The sequence below is a fragment of the Rattus norvegicus genome, chromosome 9 (assembly GCF_021556685.1).
Source record: "Rattus norvegicus strain SHRSP/BbbUtx chromosome 9, alternate assembly SHRSP_T2T, whole genome shotgun sequence".
Lineage (NCBI taxonomy): Eukaryota > Metazoa > Chordata > Mammalia > Rodentia > Muridae > Rattus > Rattus norvegicus.
The window spans coordinates 127,018,398-127,027,583 of record NC_141542.1 but is presented as its reverse complement, the minus strand read 5'-3'; the positions used below and the strand labels follow the sequence as shown (position 1 = coordinate 127,027,583).

The following is a 9,186-nucleotide window of genomic DNA, read 5'->3' as shown; positions in this document are numbered from 1 at the left end:
GAATACTACTCAGCTATCAAAAACAACGAGTTTATGAAATTCGTAGGCAAATGGTTGGAACTGGAAAATATCATCCTGAGTGAACTAACCCAATCACAGAAAGACATACATGGTATGCACTCATTGATAAGTGGCTATTAGCCCAAATGCTTGAATTACCCTAGATCCCTAGAACAAACGAAACTCAAGACGGATGATCAAAATGTGAATGCTTCACTCCTTCTTTAAATGAGGAAAAAGAATACCCTTGGCAGGGAAGGGAGAGGCAAAGATTAAAACAGAGACTGAAGGAACACCCATTCAGAGCCTGTCCCACATTTGGCCCATACATATACAGCCACCCAATTGGACTAGATGGATGAAGCAAAGAAGTGCAGACCGACAGGAGCCGGATGTAGATCGCTCCTGAGAGACACAGCCAGAATACAGCAAATACAGAGGCGAATGCCAGCAGCAAACCACTGAACTGAGAATAGGTCCCCTATTGAAGGAATCAGAGAAAGAACTGGAAGAGCTTGAAGGGGCTCGAGACCCCAAAAGTACAACAATGCCAAGCAACCAGAGCTTCCAGGGACTAAGCCACTACCTAAAGACTATACATGGACTGACCCTGGACTCTGACCCCATAGGTAGCAATGAATATCCTAGTAAGAGCACCAGTGGAAGGGGAAGCCCTGGGTCCTGCTAAGACTGAACCCCCAGTGAACTAGTCTATGGGGGGAGGGCGGCAATGGTGGGAGGGTTGGGAGGGGAACACCCATAAGGAAGGGGAGGGGGGAGGGGGATGTTTGCCCGGAAACCGGGAAAGGGAATAACACTCGAAATGTATATAAGAAATACTCAAGTTAATAAAAAAAAAAAAATAATAATATCCAGAAGCTGGAAACAACCCAAAAAAAAAAAAAAAAAAAGAAATACTCAAGGTAATAAAAAAAAAAAAAGCATTTTCTCAATTGAGGGTTTCTCCTTTCAAATAACTCTAGCTTGTTTCAACATAAGACTAACCAGCACACTGAATGAAGAAAAACTTTAAGCGCTACCAATGAGATTGGGATAAAGCAAGGTTGTCCTTTCTCCCACTAGTGTTTGAAGTCTTAGCTAAAGCAATAAAACAAGAGAAAAAAGTAAATAGGGAAGGAAAGTGTCAAAGTGTCTCTGTTTGCAGATGACATGATTTGAAATGGCGATGATCTACCAGAACAACCCTAGAGCTGATAAATACTTCCAGCAAAGCGGCAGGTTATAAAATTAAATAAAACCCAGTAGACTTTGAATATACCAACAACAAACATAATGATAAGGAAATCAGGGAAACAATCCCATTCACAATAGCCTCAAAACAAAACAAAATATCTTAGAATAAACCTAACCAAGGAAGTGAAAAGCCTCTAAAATGGATATTTGAAACTTCTAGAGAGATTGAAGATGACAGTAGAATACAGAAAGACATCCTGTGCGTAGGATGGGAAGAACTAATATTGGGAAATATCCATTCTACCAAATGCAACCTACAGATTTAATGAAAACCCAATAAAAGTCTCAAATCATTTCTTCACAGAAAAAAACAAATTCATACAGAAGTACAAAACATCTCAAGGAGCCAAAAGTAATTCTGAAAAACAAGAAAACTGCTAGAAGCCTGATTTTGATTACAGACAGAGCCATAGTAATAAAAGAAATGTGTAATAGGGAGGAAGATTATGAAATTCTATTCTATGGGCATGGCATATCTATGGCGCCCCTGAACTCACAATAGCTACAACTGTCTGCTTAGGACCTGAATAAGACTTGACCCAGCAAACATTCAGTCATAGTCATAGGTTGCCAGGGGGAAGTTAAGGACAGCAGCGGAGAGCTGCTGGAGAAATGTCTGTCTTCAGTGACACCATAGCTACTGTAGAGTTACCCATGCTACTATTGATAGCTTCCTAACAATGCCCACTCTAGCAACCCTGGAAAAAAACAGATCACAAAGAGAAAAAGGCATGAAAGCATGATGCGAACTTGATAGAAGGAAGGTGGGGGATTCTGAAGGTTGGAAGGAAATGAGAGTGGATGAGTTTGATCAGAGGATACTATGCTCATATATCCAAATATGCCAAAGAATAAATTTATTCTGAAAACAAAGAAAATAAGTATTGACAGAGATGTGGAATAGTTAGAACCTTCACTAGTAGGGATGGACAACTCCAGTTGCTATGGGAAGCAGTTCATCTGTTTCTCATGAGGTAAAACAGAACTGCCACATTTCAGTAATATTCTCCCAGACACATACCTGAAAGATTTTCAAGCCTCTTAAATGTGCATACTCAGCTACTCACAGCAGCATAAGTTGCAAGAAGCAACATGGACTCAAACGTCCATCAAGCAGAATTATTGTTTTTATCAAGCAGATAAACAAAAGGTAATATATGTAATGTGTACATACACCTGCAATCACAGACACGGGAGTACTATCCCTTCATACAAATAAGAGCACTATTGCACATAATATGACATGGACTGACCTTAGAGATATCCTAATTAACAAAAGATGAGACACAGGAGGCTGCATATGGTATGATCCATTAATTAAAAATATCCTGATTAGGCAAAGTCATGGAGAGAGAAAGAAGATGGGCAGTTTCCAGAGGCCAGGAGATTAAGAAATTGAGGAGTAACTCCTCAGTGTGTTTAGGATTTTCTGTGGGGATAATGAATATTTTTTAGAATAAAGCAAGTGGAAGTTCTATGAGTGTATTAAGTGCCACTGGGTGTAGAGGGCCGCAATAACATGCGCGACCATTAGATGGCGCTGGCTTCCACTGCGCCCCACATGGAAGGCCAAGTCAGTCAAGATGGCGCCAGCCTTCCCTGCGCCAGCTGGCCCCCCTATCAGGAAGTTAACTATGCGCATGTGCAAGAGTGCCTTCCTGCCAGGTCTTTGCCCATTCCGGGGCGTGCCTGATGAGATCATGAGTAAACAACCAATCAGGCGTTGATGCGTGCCCGAGGGTTAAATAGGCGCGCCTGGCTGGCGCGCAGGGCTTCTCCATGAGATAGGAATAAAGTATCACTCATAGCAAGAATTTCTATGTCTCGCGTGCTTCTTGCCGGCGGAAAGTCACGCGCGGGACATTTGGTGCCGAAACCCGGGACAAAAACATCGCCGGCGCTACGAGAGGCCTCCGTTTCACGGAAGAAATTCAGAAGCTATGGAATACAGGTAAAAAACTCTGAGAGACCATGGCTAGCCTTGATCTGCTCCAACTCAGTCCCCTGCCGGACGCGGCAGGTGCCGCTGTGGTTGCTCTGGCAACCCTCGGGCTTTTTCTATTGACCTTTGAGTTTCTAGCTACCGCCAAACGGCGTCAGAGGTCGCGTGGGAACTGCCCAGCTGTAACAGCAAAGCGGAGAGCGTTGGGGGCAGGGAGAGACAGTCAGTCAGAAACAGAGGATAGTGAAAAGTTGCAACGAGGAAAGGATCCTGATCGATCTCAAGCACCAGGCCCCCCTGCGGTCTTACCACCGCCAGGGGTGAAAAATTGGGGAAAGAATGCCCCGGGTGAGAAGGGAGGAGGTAAAAGGAACACAGTATTTTGGGAGAAAAACTTTGTCTTAGTGCTTATGAAAGGTGTAATTAAGCTCCCGCGCCGGCTCTGGGGATGCTGCGGCATCCGGGTGCTGACGCGACAGCTTTACAGAGTCATACTGATCAGATTTGATAGAGGCAGACCGCCTGAAAATTTATTCAGGAGAATCAAACAAAAGGACATCTCAGTCCCCGTGCACAGCCTGATAGAGTTAATGTAATTGGGTTGTGAGTAAAAATACTCCGGGCTGTATTTCACTTCCATACCATTGGCGAATGTCGGTCATACTGTTCAGATATCTCTCAGTTTCTTACAGAATTGGGTTTCAACACGTTGGTGGACTAGTCCAGGAATTGAGACAATCCATCGCCCATATCAGCTCCACTCGATGGATAGTCGCCGTGAACACCATCTGGCTTTTTCCCCTCTTTGTCTATTGTTTGTCTCTGGTGCACCAGGCTGTCCATGTCTGTCAGTTTATGTCTGTGGTTTTTGTTTCTCGTTGCTTAAATGTTTTATGTTTCGTGGTCAAAAGAAAAAAAATGGTAAAAAACTTTATCTGCTGGTCGTGCACACCTTGACTTGGTTTTAACTCGTTTCAAAAAGGAACAAATGAATAAAAAACAGTTTCAATCAGGTTTTTGAAGCCCTGTGCCTAGAGCCAGGTGTCTAGATTAGCTGGAGAAGCTGACCAGAAGCTAAGCGTCTACACGAGCTGATCTTAAAAGCGCCAACAGCTTCTTCATACAAGAGTTGATAGCTGTTTCTCTTAAAAAAAAAATCCCTGACTTATTACTTGACTCAACAGGTGACAAGGTGCTTCTCCTAAAATCATAACAAAAGGGTAAAAATGGTGTTTGGTCTAAATATTAAAGATAGGTGTAGCCATTTCAATTTTGTTTCTTATTGGTTTTATATGTATAAATATGCTCTACTTGCCTTGGTTGTGGACTATTGGCTTTCAAGTTATTGGATATGGTTAAAAGGGTATAATATTGGTAACAGAAAGTTGACATAAAGCTAGTAATCTGGATGGAGTCATTTTAGATAGCGTGTGACATGGGCCAACCTAGGGAAACAGGTCTAAATTGAGGTAATGTTTTTATGGAATTCTTATGCTAGAAACCAGGCTTCTAAAAGAATTTAGGACATTGTCCCTGGTTGAGGTGTTGGAGGCCACACCTTTGTGAGTCCAAATGTAAGAATTGACAGTCAAACTTTGTAACATAATAGATAGACCTGTGGTGCCTTGGAGACTAGATTGTTTGTTGGAGGTTGAGTTTTGCTTTCCAAAGCTGTGGCTTGCCCAGAAGTTATCTGTATTTTAATGCTAATTCCACTGCCCCAAAAACAGCTGCCTAATAAGTTTTACTTTCCAAAGTTGTGGCTTGCGCAGAAGTTATCTGTATTTTAATGTTAATTTCCACTGCCGGGAGAACAGCTGCCTAGTCACGTACTCAGAATTCAGGTGACCTTGTGGCTGTGTTCTGGTGTTACAAAGAGAACTTAAAGATTGTGATTTAGGATTGCCAGTGTTACATTGACTAACTCAAACTTATTTTTAATTAAGGAAAAATCAAACAGGTAGAGATTGTTACAGGATTTATAAGGATTGATGAGGTTTTAGAACTTGTGAGAGCATTACAGCCAGTTTCCTTACTCCAACTGCCATTTCAAGACAGATTTAGAGGATTGATTTTATACAATTTGTTTTCGTCATAACAATTGTGAGTTTTCATTTCGTGAGCTTGCTTATAGTTTCAGAGAGCCCATAAAGTGATATCATTAAGAATGGTTAACAGCCTCATATTAGGTAATTTTGTTGCTTCTTCAGTGTAAGAAGTTAGAACTTAAATCTTTCTATGTATATGGAAATGTTTACTACAAACCTTTGCTCTCAAAATGAGCTTTAATATTTGGGGAGTAGCTGTTACCCTACTCCAGAAAAGAATATTTGAAGCTAATTTTAAGCTTCTAAAGATATGTTAATTGGCTAAGTACCTCACCTTACCAGAGGACTTAGGTCTTTGTTATGCACATTGGAGATAAAGCTTCAGCTGTGTTAGTACAGAGTTGTGGACTAGAGTCATGGAAGTATTTTAAATAGAAACCTGGTAAAACATATCTTATTCCAAACAACAATTAATTGGTTACTACTAAATACTGATATTTGGCCTATCACATATACAAATTTTTCAGACAAAATTGATAATTTTATTCTTTACATGTTTTTGTATTTCCTGTATATTTGTACGTACAACCCATAGGAAATGCGCTTACTGTATTTATAGGTGGTTCATCTAATGAAAAGGCTACATGTATGATTGGATCACTTGTTTATTCTCTTGAGTTTCTGTTGCTTCAGCACAGATTATTAGATTACGTCCTGTAGCCACTGTTTTTAAATCAAGCTTTCTATTCATATACTGATAGCCAATGTGTGGCTTGTGGTTTACAATTGATTTCAATTACTTAATGCTTTATTAGAGACAGGTTTTCTACTTGAAATCAGTGAGTGACGATTTCAATGTGAATTGTCTGACAACTCATTGTCCTTTCAGTGCTCTGGCTCAGACAACTAAACAAAACCATAGACGCTGCTCTTTAAAAATGGTAATAGAGTTGATAACACACCCTCACGAAAAGAGGAAGACTCCATTTGTTTACTTTCAACTCCCAGCCTCACCCTGCCAGCTCAGAGATTTCTAGTAAGACTAAATCTGGACAATATTTACAAGATTTGACATTTCTAATTAATGCTTATGTTTAGGTAAATAAAGTTTGTGAGGTGCTAGAAAAATGGCTTAGTGGTTAAGAGCACTATATACTGTTCCTTTATAGGACATTTAAAAACTCAAACTGGATTTTCTGGGCTCCTTAACAAGGGAGGACAAGATTCCAGACAGATTATAGGCCTTACATAGGAACAATTAGTCAAAAAATCTCATTCTTTATATATTCAATACAATTATGCTAGAGACAATAATTTGGTATACAAGTCAATTTATAAATACAAGTGCTCAGTGTCCTCAACTTAATCCTCGAGGACTTACCTTAATAAATAATATCTTTACTATATCTTTATAAATAAAAAGGGGGAGTTATCCCTGTATGCTAAATAATGCTCCTTTTATTTCAATTTTAAAATATTTCAATTTTAAAAATTTGGATGCCAAAGTTTATGGCACCCTACAACTAGGCATACTTCTGCCTAGGTGAAATAGAGAGATCCACTTATTGACATGTTCCTGTCCAGATATTTTATATGGGGAAGAGGGAATGTTTGTGTTTTTTCTACAGGATGCTACAGGAGTGTGCCAGCTGCCTGAGTGTCTGGTGAGACATGCTGATCCTGGGAGCATGAAGATTCAGCTCTCGTGGTTCGGGTCCCTGGAGTCATTCCTCTGCCCTGAGAGGAAGATAGAAGATTTCCCTTCATCCTTTGTCATCACAGAGACTTTGCCGTTGCTGCAGTCAGTGTTACCGCCACGTGTTCCCGTCCCATTGTGGCCTACGCTCAGACTCTGTACACTGCTGTTTCCTGGAGAAGACTGAACTCTAGCTGTTACCCCTGTCCTTTCATTTCCCTGGTGACTTTTGCTGCCTTAACTGGTAACTGGTGTTGTCATTTTACAGACTATAGCTTCACAGAAAGCTACCTGTGTAAAGCTACAGTGACTGGAGACCTCTGTCCTGGTTATACAGATCTCAGAAATGGTTCCATTGTCTGCTGGTTGTTCCAGAGAAAAATGACTGATCCTGAACTGTCCTGGAAAAGACCTTGACACTTTCGCTGCTATTGTAGCAGCCATTACTGCTGCAGACATTGTGTCTGCAGTGTCTGGAGTTATCCTCCCCCAATCTATTGTTAGACAAGTACAGTGGGTGAACTTTCTGGAGTAGTTACTAACAATTGGAAATTCTAAATTTCATTATAGGAGTGGCTTGACCATGGCCCTTGGTGGCAACAGCTGAGGAGGACCATATGAGGTGCCCACTACTTATCGGGAGTGGCTCTGTCTGATGCAGCCCTATGCTGTGGATCAGTGTTCATACTATGGTTGGTTTACAAACTCAGATCTCAACAGTAACATGACAAGGCCGTTATCACTCAAGCACTTGCAGCCATTTGAACAAAGGGCCTCACCTGGAATTTGGTTATCTTGTTCAGGATTTACTCTGTATTTGAGTTCCCTGCTCCTGCACCCCATGGACCTGTGGGTCCATTGCACTGGGAGGAGAGGGATACTCTCTGTATCTGAGTTCTCTGCTCCTGCACCCCATGGATCTGTGGATCCATTGCACTGGGATTGAGAGAGACTCAGTGATTTCCTTTGATCAGCCCTTGCACATCGCTGAGGTTTCCTCATTGCACGCGATAGGGTGATCATTTCTGCTATAAAATTATAATTATAAGGGTGAGATGTAGAGGGCCGCAATAACATGCGCGACCATTAGATGGCGCTGGCTTCCACTGCGCCCCACATGGAAGGCCAAGTCAGTCAAGATGGCGCCAGCCTTCCCTGCGCCAGCTGGCCCCCCTATCAGGAAGTTAACTATGCGCATGTGCAAGAGTGCCTTCCTGCCAGGTCTTTGCCCATTCCGGGGCGTGCCTGATGAGATCATGAGTAAACAACCAATCAGGCGTTGATGCGTGCCCGAGGGTTAAATAGGCGCGCCTGGCTGGCGCGCAGGGCTTCTCCATGAGATAGGAATAAAGTATCACTCATAGCAAGAATTTCTATGTCTCGCGTGCTTCTTGCCGGCGGAAAGTCACGCGCGGGACAACTGGGCTATACACTTCAAATCATTCGTGCGGTATGAACCTTATTTTTAAGAGTATTTGTATTCCAAAGTAACAAAATAGTGATGTAAACAATTAGAAAATACTATTTTTTTTTTGGTTCCTTTTTTTTTTCGGAGCTGGGGACCGAACCCAGGGCCTTGCGCTTCCTAGGTAAGCGCTCTACCACTGAGCTAAATCCCCAGCCCCCAGAAAATACTATTTTTAATATACTTCCCATAAGACTTAAACAGATCATGAGGCACTTACAAATGAATCTCATATCACTAGGGCAAATCAGTATTAAAATAAAATAAAATAAAATAAAAATATACCAATAAATCTCACAAAAGCTATGCAAAACAACTAGGGAACAAAAATGTTTCCTTTTGGTATTTAAAGAAAAAAACAAATAAATAGTGCATAAATAAACCATAAATTATTACATATCAAAATTCGATCTTATGCCTTCAAAATCGATTTTAATCCCTACCCAAAGCATGGCAGGGTATTTCATCGATTGTGAAAAGATAATTTGGAATTTATGTGAAGTATAAAAGTTCAAGAAGAGTTAAGGTGATGCTAAAGAAGAGACGGGAATGACACAATTCACAAGATGGCACTTACTGAAATACTATATACATGTAACAATTAATGAAAAAAGAGGAAAATAATTTTAAAAAGAGCAAGGAGGGTATATGAGAGGGTTTGGAGGAGGGAAAAGGGAAGGGGAAGTGATGTAATTATAATCTCAACATTTATAAGAAATAGGCTTTATTAATTAAAAATATAATAAAATTGGCCTTTTCAAATAAAAAATGCTTTGAAAAA

The 9,186-nt window shown here is 40.9% G+C and overlaps 1 long non-coding RNA gene across 1 annotated transcript; it reads left to right on the top strand.

The window, feature by feature from the left end:
• Nucleotides 1-3,024: 3,024 nt before the first annotated feature.
• On the top strand, nt 3,025-8,310 carry LOC148003912 (uncharacterized). Its single transcript, XR_015629908.1, has 2 exons — nt 3,025-3,205; nt 3,879-8,310. It is a non-coding gene; the product is annotated as an uncharacterized LOC148003912 (long non-coding RNA).
• The last annotated feature ends 876 nt before the right edge of the window (nt 8,311-9,186 follow it).